The 11,103-nt window shown below is 35.8% G+C and overlaps 2 non-coding genes across 2 annotated transcripts; both read left to right on the top strand.

Moving 5' to 3' along the window:
• Window positions 1–5,838: 5,838 nt before the first annotated feature.
• On the top strand, window positions 5,839–5,912 carry trnan-guu (transfer RNA asparagine (anticodon GUU)). The gene has a single exon. It is a non-coding gene; the product is annotated as a tRNA-Asn (tRNA).
• Window positions 5,913–9,012: 3,100 nt separating this feature from the next.
• On the top strand, window positions 9,013–9,086 carry trnan-guu (transfer RNA asparagine (anticodon GUU)). Its single transcript has one exon. It is a non-coding gene; the product is annotated as a tRNA-Asn (tRNA).
• The last annotated feature ends 2,017 nt before the right edge of the window (window positions 9,087–11,103 follow it).

The following is an 11,103-nucleotide window of genomic DNA, read 5'->3' as shown; positions in this document are numbered from 1 at the left end:
ACCCTCTACAACCATAAGTGATCAGGACCACACCCCCTTTGTGTCTGTCTCCATATAGAGCTGGACCCCGGAACATCCTGGATGCACTTCACATGGTGCTTCTGCGCACACCAGATATGCTCAATGTGCACCTGTTCCAGAGGTATCACCCTCTTAAGATCCCACCCACTTGTCTTTCCCAGTTCCTGCAGCAGCCGCTCAGTGATTTGGATGGTCGCTTCTTCGCCATGTGTCCTCTGTCTCTTTGCCCAGAGTGAGGTCGCCTGCATCCCATTCGAAAATGCAAGTGGACAAACAACCCCTGAAGGTAGAGTACAGGGGATGGGCGTCTGTTGTACTGCCAGCCTCCTCATAGAATGCTGAATGTCCAGTCCTATGTGGAGGTCTGGCCACTCCCCAGACCTAATCTTGAGCTGGTTGCTGCCCCCCCCCCCCCCCCCCCCCCCCACACACACACACACACACACACTGCAGCCACAGTCCACATACTAGAACTGGTAGTACAACTGCTCCCTGGCAATAACATGCCATCACACCAGCCACCATCCTGTCCAGTCCTAGACCCTCCTGCACCGTTACTGTTACACTGGTGAGAACTGACGCCGATCCCTCTACCGTGACCAGACAGTTGTTGACTAATCTGGAATTTGACAACAGTCATGTTAAAATTTCAACATTTGAACACACAACAGTATATGAAATAATTAAAATGAATTATTACTTATGCCTTCAGAATGTTTTGATTGACCAGATTTGTAGAATGGCATTTATATGGGGTACATTTATATCAGTTACAGAATATTTCTTACCTTTTTGGTTCGATCCATTTTTAATTTGAAGTGATGCTGGCCTTGATGTCCTGATTGCACACTGACAGCAGCTGGTGACTGGTGGGCACATCAGTGGGCTCTGGAGGCTCCAGACACCGCAAGGAAGAGGTGAGGCTGATCCACAAAGTTAGCATTCACCCAGATAGTGTACCAACCAGGACCATTCCTCCACGTGGTTTTCTTTAAGCTGTGATGGGATGGACTGGTGCCAAGACTGTGGTTGTGAAACAGTCAATTGATACTGATGTCATAAGCATACCTGATAAAGCATATCATTGATGTGATTAGTTACACATTAAGAGAAGTCATTTAAATGGGTTATGTCATCACAGTCAAGGATTTAAGAATATTTTATTGTCACATAATTACTGATGTAAAATATGTTGTGAAATTTCTGTGGTCACTTGCTTTGTGTGTGTGTGTGTTGTGAGAGTTTTGTGTCATAATATGCCACTACATATGTATCAGTAATGATAGTATTCTAATAGTATAGAGGGTAGTCACTGACGTCACACATCCTGGGCACTATGTCAGTCTCCACTAGGGCTGCTCGATTATAGAAAAAAAAAAAAAATCACGATTATTTTAGCAATAATTGAAATCACGATTATTAAAAACGATTATTTGTTAACCTTAAAGTTGTTTATTTTTTTCTTGCAAAGCAATGTAAAATATGCTCTTTAAACATAAATAAAGCTTTTAACCACTAAAACAAAGTATTTTCACTTTTGTACGAAACAAAAAAATCTTTGAAATCAAATAAGTGTACTGTAAATTACTGTAAAGTATGTTTCCTTTTGTAAACAAATAGTGCACTGTAATTAAACTGCTATAGACTTGCCATAGAACTGTAGCAATAAAAAAAAAAAAAAACCTCACGTAAAGTGCAAATTATAAATTCAAGTATGTTCAATGTAGTATGAAACATAGTAAATTCAGTGGCGTGCTGTGAGGTTTCAGTTAAGGCCTTCTGTATACATCAGCCATCTACAGGGTGTCCTATAAGTCTCCATACATAGGGGACATACAGGGGTTGGACAAAATAATGGAAACACCTAACATTGTGGCATCATAGAAGGTGTTTCCATTATTTTGTCCAACCCCTGTAATACATATGGTTCTAACATGTATTTCTTTATATTTCTTTATAGTTCTTCAGCAGTGGAGGACACGCATTGAAATGTGTTCCTGACAAAATGGCAGTCATATAGAGCATATTATATTAAAAAAAATGGTTTATGTCAAGAAACGTTTATTTTTCCTATGTATGGAGACTTATGGGACACCCTGTAGAATACGCACGTTAGGGTTATACGGGTTAGGGTTAGGTTAATACGGGAGTTGCAGCGTAAAGAGATTCGGAGACTGAAGATTGCATTGCGGACGAAGTTGTTTTTATGCGTTTTAGTTTTTCATAAGATAAAGAATATGATAAAGGTGGCAGTGGTTAAACTTTAGATGGTTCAAAAGGTTTGTTGTGTTAGCGGTCGGTGCGGACACAACTACGAAACACTTTTTGCACGTGATGTGTTTTTGCTCTTCGTCTTCTTCATCAAACCCAAAGTGATTCCATACAATTGAATTTGACTTGCCTTTTTTGTTTACTAAGCACTTCTGCTGTGATTCTCCTGCCATTTTTCCAGACCGCTAGGTACAACTTTCCTCTTGGGGTGGACCTGCCGGCTAGCAGGCAGCTGTAGCTTAGAGGGGGGCGGGGCAGAGCAGCTCATGGTAGCTTGCGTGCGTGTGAATTAAAACAACTCAAAAGTAATAATCGTTTTTTCTCGATTACATAATTTTTGTAATCGTTGCGTGTAATAATCGAAATCGTAATTGAATTTCGATTAATTGCACAGCCCTAGTCTCCACCATGTTGAGGGGCAAACAAATGCAAAGTTGACTGTGTATGTACATGTGCTTTGTTCAAACTGCGACCCGTGGCTGCTCCACTGCACAGAAGGACAATGGTTCACACCTGGGCCATTCAGGAGAGCAGGTCTTTTCGGACCCTGGATGTTTCACATGAGACAGTTCACACCCGGCCTGGACATTTCGAACCCTGGGATAAAGGCGTTTCGGACCAGACTTAGCTCAGTGATATACATGTGAATACAAGAAATATGTAGATGTGTACAACAGAGAGATTGTTTGACATTGTCAGTCTTAGGAGGATTTCATGTGTCAGTCTTTAGATCATTTGTATATTTCAAAATAAAATTAAAGTGTTTTGTCTGAACTAATAATGACTTTTATCTTCTTCTTTTTTTTTTTTTTTTTTTTTACCTTAGATTATTATGGTAATATCTTCTTCGAAACTAATTAATGTAACCATCTTAATAATTATAGAAGTGCACGTTAGGTTTCTGACCAATTCCTTATTCATACCCAGGATAAACAGGAAAAACTTTGAGCCAACCAAACACACAAGGATTTGTTGTGATCATTTTGTACAAGGTACTGTATTTAATTCTTCTGAATAATATTGTACAGTCTGTTGATGATACCCTTTGTAAGATAGGGTATGTATGTGGTTGTTGTGATTTTTGTAAGTAAAAATAAAAAGGATTTAAAAGAAATAGAACAAAGGATATGTACGTGGTCAGATATAGGTCAGCAGAAAAGCAGTAAGTGCTGTTTGACCCCCAAAATGGCGACCTGGGCGGGGTCCCGAGGGTGGTGACGTCAATGATCGCCTCTGACGGTTTAAATGGGTAGAAGGTAACACATGACCAGGTTATGGAAAATGAAATTTACTGCAAATATTTTGTACCTGCTTTATTAACAAGGGTTCTGTGTCTACTTAAACAGAGGGAAATAGCAAATGTGTTATTATTATTATTATTATTATTACTAATACACATGCAGTGTAATGTAGGTGAGAATGGTGTTACTTGACCTGGATGTGACAGACAGTACAGGTTAGTTTATCCCTTACTTTACCTAAAAGTTCGGCTCCTGCTACTCAGTTTGATTACATACACAAATAGAATGTTATCATGTCTATAAAGAACCTATGATATGAGATAAACTCCCTGGTTTCTGTTCAACTTCTGCACAACGTCACAGAGAAGGCGACTAGCATTAGGTGAGTTAGCATTAGCAACTTTAGGTAATGTGACTGAACATGTTTCATAGCAAAAAGTAATAGTTCACGACATGATGATGCTTTGTGTGAAAGGTTACAATAATCAGCACGTGCCTCTAATTGTAAAAAATATCTACTCAAAATGTTCTTACTTTGAGATGCGTTGAATCCGTCCCTAATAGCCGTCTGACCGGAAACAATACAGTATGGTCTCCATGGAAACGCCATGGATTTGTACAGTGCGTCTTCCAATCCGCAATGGAAACTAGCGCTGTGATTGGCTATGCCGAGTGTCATGTCACTACGTGATTGGATGGAATTCAATCTTACATTGGACAGGAACGTACGTGATAGGCGGAAAGATTTAATATAAACGGAGGTTGCCAGGTCTGACCTTTGAAAATGTGAAATATGAAGATAGTTGCCATTTCTTCAGTTTTCTCTGTTTTGAATTAATAACCTTTGAATTTACTCTTAAGTTTAATGAACATCAACATGATCAGTGAATTAAATATAGGAAAACACAGGATTTATACTAGAAAATGAAAAATGTAGAAGATAATGTAATAAATGGTGATAATTAGGGATGGAAATCATTAAGAATTTAACGATTCCGATTCTGTTATCGATTTTGCTTATCGATCTGATTCCTTATCGATTCTCTTATCGATTCCCATTGGGTGAGGGAATAAAAGAGTACAAACGGGTGTGTTTGCATTAACTGTCTTTTATATTTCCATCTCTGCACAGAAAACATAACATATACAGTATGCACAAATAATAATAACAGATGACGCCGGGCCCGGTTTGGGGGAGTGGGGGGCGGGGGTGGCGGCGTGCAGTGAAAGTGAAATTAAAGACGCGTTACTAATTCCTCTATTGCCGCATTTCTACTATGTGGAACCGGTTTGACTCGGCTTGGCTCGTCTCCCGTTGTTGTGCACCTCATTTCCTTTCCCCTACCTTCGGAAATTTGTGTTTGGGTACGACGTTTGTTGCCCGCACTGGAACCAGAACTGGGCCCGGCGTTCACACTGCTGCTACATTCACAAGCACCGCTGAGTATCAAATATGTGACATTCCTGTAAATGATTCACATGCTGTGGACAAATGTTTGAGGATATTGGAGGGATTCCACCCTTTTGAAGACATGGAAGCTTAGCAAGTGTTACAAGCAAGTGGACCTGGTGTAGTCTTTTTATACCGTTTCTGCATCAACACCATGTTGGCTATGTTCTGACCAAAACAGTGAAGCATATGTGTGACGTCATCGTGCATGTGCAACAACGGCAGAATTGATAAGCAGAGTCATTAAGCAGGCAGGCAAATGATTCCAAGGAATCGAGCTACTGGGAGCTGGTTCTCAAAAAGAACCGGTTCTCAATTCCCATCCCTAGTGATAAATGACATAGAAAAAAGTATTTTAAAAAATCATTTGGAAGTCCTAGCAAAACTAGAACCAGGTCTTTAAGGGTAAAATAACTGCTCCCTGTTTATTTATGTTTTTGCTCATGTGTTAAAATAAGTTCATTATAAATAAAGTGCATTATTACTGTTATTACCATCATTAATAGTATCATTATTACTATTATTATAACTATCAGTAGTATAATTATGAGTATTATGAATTTCATTTTTCAGATGCCTGAAGCCAATTATCAACAGAAAACAACATACACATCATAACAGTATTATGACTACTATTACTTTGACTATTACTATTTGCCAATTTGATTCATTTATCCTGATAAACGAGGGTAAAATAAACCGTTCCCAGTTCAAAATGTGTTGAAATATGCAGTTTATTAAATCACATGTAAAGACGGATCTGTTTAATTATTATGAAATCTTTTTTTTTTTTTAATCCGTTACAACCGGATACTGATTTTGGTTAAAAACGTCAGACCTGGCAACCCATGCCAAGTCTCTGTGGCGCAATCGGTTAGCGCGTTCGGCTGTTAACCGAAAGGTTGGTGGTTCGAGCCCACCCAGGGACGGTTATTTATTTATTTATGTCGCGATTCCACTACGTAGTCTCGACTCGGCCTTTTTGCGTTTCCATTACGAAAAAGGACCTGGAATCTGGTACCCAGTACTAGTTTTTTGTTATCACCTCCGTCGAGGTTCTAGGACTGGGGCCCAGATACTAAAAGGTGACGTGTGCACACTGCAGGTGACGTGTGCACACTGCAGACCACTGATTGGTCAGACAGTTGTCTATGTGATCCGCCGTTTTACAAAAAAACAGAGGCGGAAGTTGACAGTAAATATGTCAGTAGGTGAATCCACATGATGACAGCCTGTAAAACTACACCATGTTTTGTCGAGGAGGTTCAGACGTAAAAATTCAACACGAGCTTGACGAGACAACACACAACGAGTGAGTTTTATTAGCGACTCTGAGCAGACGACACGGAAGAAACGCAGCGCATCACCATGACAACCAGGTACTGCACTGTCTGCAGTATCTGTCATGGAAAGGGTCTCAGGAATAGGACCCGAACCGAGCCGAGTTGAGCCGGTTCCACGTAGTGTAAACGCGGCATTATTAGATTTTGTCATCATCAAAAACAGTAGAATTTTACTTAAACATAGACTGAAATCGAATATGTTCAGTTATTCCGTCACAGTCCATCCCTTTCATTCAATAGTTTAATCATTCAATAGTGTTTTTATTGTGTATTTTAGACATTTATGAACCAGACTGTAGTTTATTCCGCAGTCCAAACACCACTGAAGCTGATAACACTGGGTTTACTCTGTTTCTATTCATGGATTTATTTACTATTTAAGCTGCACTGACTCTTTTAATGCTTCTGCTAGAACTGATGTTTGTGTTGTTTTACTTTAGTTTACTGTAACCCTTTCATGTATAGTGGTAACCACGGTGGACAGCTATTCTCCAGCTGTTCTCTTGTATATTCATGGGTTTTGTTGTTTTAGTTCTATATCAGCCAACACAGTGGACGCTCATGCACCATCTCATACATTGCAATTCATACCATTATTGTAACTTTGATGTTCTTGATTAACCTGATCTGCACTAACATGTTTGAGTGTAAATCAATTGCTAGTTGTTATTAGACTGTAATTAACAGTTTTCTTAAACAAAAAGTTTTTTTTTTTTTTTTTTGCATATTATCTCCATGAAGTGAGTAATAAATATAGTATGATAAAAATGTAAGAAAACATTCAATTAGCTGCATTAAAATGTTTTTATTTCACGTTATTGTGTTTTAAATACATGTTTCTTTGCTTCAAAAATTAAATGCATGGTGTCCAGCTGAGTGGACATTTTTGTAACCCCATAAAAATTAGGTTAATTAAAAAAAAAAAACCAATCATGTTTTTTTCATGCTTAAAGAGGAGTAAAAACACTCAGGAAAAAAAAATCTTGACTAAGGTTCTACTAATTCATGCATCAAAGGGTTAACAGAAGCCAATGGAGTTTCATTGGCCACATTCATATAATGACAATAAATATTCATTGACAGTAAAGACAGATGTGTCTTTAGATGAAACCAGGATCTGAATTTACATATAATAGGATTTTGTATTTTGGTGTAATACAACCTGATCCCCAAATGTCAATGTCTGACATTTAATTTTAATTATGTGTTCATATAAATATTCAAATAAATACCAGATTTCTTATTTTTCTCTTTATATTTAATTTTTCACATGTTTGTTGTTGCTGTTAACTGTGAAATATCCCCACAGTGGAATAAATAAAGTCGTATCTCATCTTAGACATTCATATAATATATTCAAACTGTACATACTGTGTTTGTACATTTCTATCTTATATTTGATGTACATATTTGGTGTGTTTTTTATTTTTATAATTTTAGAACCACCTTTTGAAATGTCATTCTATTCACATAATGACCATAAACATTGTTGAGTCTTGAATAATGTCTGGTATGTTATAAAATACAGATTCATTACAGATGATGGACTTAACAGAAACAGGAACAGATCTATACTTATTACAATTAAAATAATACATTTACATGAGAAGACATTGTTATCTATAATACAAACTTCAGTTGCATAAATACTCAAACAAAGCATTTGATTCTTAATATGTATTTCATGTAATATTGATTTAAATAGAATTAAGTGTATCATCTATGTTATTTGCTATTCAATATTGCACACTGTTTACTGTGAACTAACTGTAACTGATTGTTTTGTTGTTGTTTTCTATCCTTCAGGTAAATCCACAGTGGTGTTTGAGTGTGTCAGCGACACTAGTTTGATCCTGATTCACTCCAATAAACTGAACTACACCCGCTGGACAATAACCATGTAGCCCGGCTCTTTACATCAGGTAAATGAACTCACATAGAAACAGGAGGAAGAGTTCCATCTGAACACATGCACCATCTACTGTACATTTATTATTATAGTTAGTGGATGTTTATTTACCCATAATGCCCCTTAATGTTACTGACCACATCTCATATGTTTCAGTCTTTGGAATAAAACCATCAAAGCCCAAAATACAGAATGGGATTTTTACAAGTCAGTTGTAAAAGTTAACCCTTTATTAACCAGCTGGTGACCAAAACCATCTACTGATGGAACTGTTTAATACCTGTTGAAGGGTTAAATAACTGCTCCCTATTTTTTTAAGTTTTCTGTTAATGCTGAAATAAGTTCACTATAAATAAAATGCATTATTACTATTATTATCATTATCGTCATTACTATGATCGTTATTATTATCATCTTTACTATTATTATAACTACTACTATAATTGAGTATTATGACTTTCAGTTTTTCAGATGCCTATTTTTATTATTAACTCATCATAACAGTATTATGACTATTATTACTATTATTAGTGCTATTTTTTAAAATGACTATTACTGTTGTTATTGAATGGGTCACAGTGGGTTGCCAGTTTGGTGCATTTATCCTGATAAACAAGGGTAAAGTAAGCCACTCAGTTTAAAATGTGTTGAAATATTCAGTTTATTAAAAGATATATAAAGACAGATCTGTTTAATGATTATTAAATCATATTTTCTATCAGTTCTGACTGGATACTGATTTTGTGTATAAACGTCAGACCTGGCAACCCTGACCAAGTCTCTGTGGCGCAATCGGTTAGCGCGTTCGGCTGTTAACCGAAAGGTTGGTGGTTCGAGCCCACCCAGGGACGGATATTTATTTAGGTTTCCTCATCATTAACAGCAGAATTTCAGCATTCAGTTATTTCACAGTATTATATTCACCCTTCATCCTTTTCATTCAATAGTTATATAATATCAGTAGTTAAAAAATAAGTTTAATAACGATTTTATTGTGTATTTTAGACATTTATTAACCAGACTCTGGAGTTATTCCACGGTCCACAGTCCAAACACCACTGAAACTGATAACACTGGGTTTACTCTGTTTCTATTCTTGGATTTATTTACTATTTAAGCTGCACTGACTCTTTTAATGCTTCTACTTGAACTTTAACTTTTCATGGTCACATATTTTCTTCATGACAGAACATACAAAACATGTTTAACCTGAGAAAACAAACCATTTTAAGGAAAAATGAGGAAAAGAAGGGTGAAATGCTTTTAAAATGAAGAAAAAATTGCCCAAAAAACCCTTAAAATGTGGTATAAAAGTGAACAAATATTTACAAAATGGGGAGAAAATAAACAATATACTTGAAAAATTCATTCATTGAGTTCATTGTTTTGTTACATTCAGAACCTGTATTTAGTCTGTTAACCCTCAAAACCCAAAACTGTCTACTGATGTAAATGTTAAATACCTAATAATTCAGTAATATTAAATTAAAAGATAAACAAAATGAACAAAAATGAATAAAAACTTTACCAAATCTTAAATAACATGAAAAAAATGAGCAAAAAACTAACAAAAATTAAGTAAAAAATAATAAAATAAGCAACAAGATGAACAAAAACAACCAAAGTAATGAATAAAGTGAACAAAAATTAATAATAAACCAACATATTTTGTTGGAAACATAAACATGATTTTTCCGACAACTATGAATCAAACGTTTGTTAATAACAGAAAAAAAAACTCTAAAATGGTCCGAAATACTGCACAGTCACACAAACACAACAGTGAAATTCTTACAAATGGATTTATTGTCATTTTTTAGAACAGAGAATATTATTACATTTGTTTATCTACAAATATTCACATTGTCAGTCTGATATATTTATGGTCCGTAAAAGGGGGAAATAAAAACGCTGTAGTTTTAATAATATCTTGTGTCAGTTAACGTTGTACTTTAATATATGTGAGTATTAGTTGTATTTTCAGGCAGAGTTTGTCCAAATAAAACCTGGAATTTAAACCCAGCAGCATCTGGCAACAATAAATAAAAACCTCTAACCCTCCGGTATCCAGGTGAGCATAATATGCACACTTTACACTTCATGTTATTAAAGGTCATTATTTTACACAATTTGTTTTAGGTCAGAATTCAAAAGATGTTCATTTTTGCCAGATTTTTTTTAAAAATTCTGACCCATCCACTCAAAATCATCACATTATAAACAACGTTAAATTCACCCGTCTACCAACTGAGTAAAAAATGCACACTGACACATTTTAGCATTTAACATTTGACCCAGCACAAAAAATAATAATATTTATTAACCAATGTTGGTGTTAATCATTGACATATGCCAGGATGAAAAAAAAGCAAAAAAAACAAACAAAAAAAAACCAAATCCAATTTTTATGTAAAATATATATATATAAAAAAAGGTTTGTTTACTTTACAAACATGGCATTTAAAGGGTTAAAAATTTGACAGTTATTGAGTATTTGGTATTTTTGTTTATGGTCAAGTTGATGGAATACAAAACAAATGTGAAAAAGTTAAAAACAAACTGCATGAAATTTTTTTTTTACATTATTACAGAATTGTGCATATTATGGGCTGTAGGTGGTTAATGTCAGGTTTCTGGACTGGACACTGGAGGGTTAAATAACACCATCAATTATGTGTCGAGACAAGAAATATGTGGAAATTAAAGATGTTTAACAGTAACAAAAGCGAAACTCGCACTAAATATACCAAAGTCTGTGTAAGTACTTAATGTGTTAGAATTCATTATTTTAATAGTTTACCAGTGACTTTGCGCAAAAACGATTCATCTGATTCAGTCGAGGATTAAATCTGTCAAACATACAAATAT

This window comes from Sphaeramia orbicularis, chromosome 6 (genome assembly GCF_902148855.1).
Source record: "Sphaeramia orbicularis chromosome 6, fSphaOr1.1, whole genome shotgun sequence".
NCBI lineage: Eukaryota > Metazoa > Chordata > Actinopteri > Kurtiformes > Apogonidae > Sphaeramia > Sphaeramia orbicularis.
This window is presented reverse-complemented; position numbering and strand designations above follow the sequence as displayed.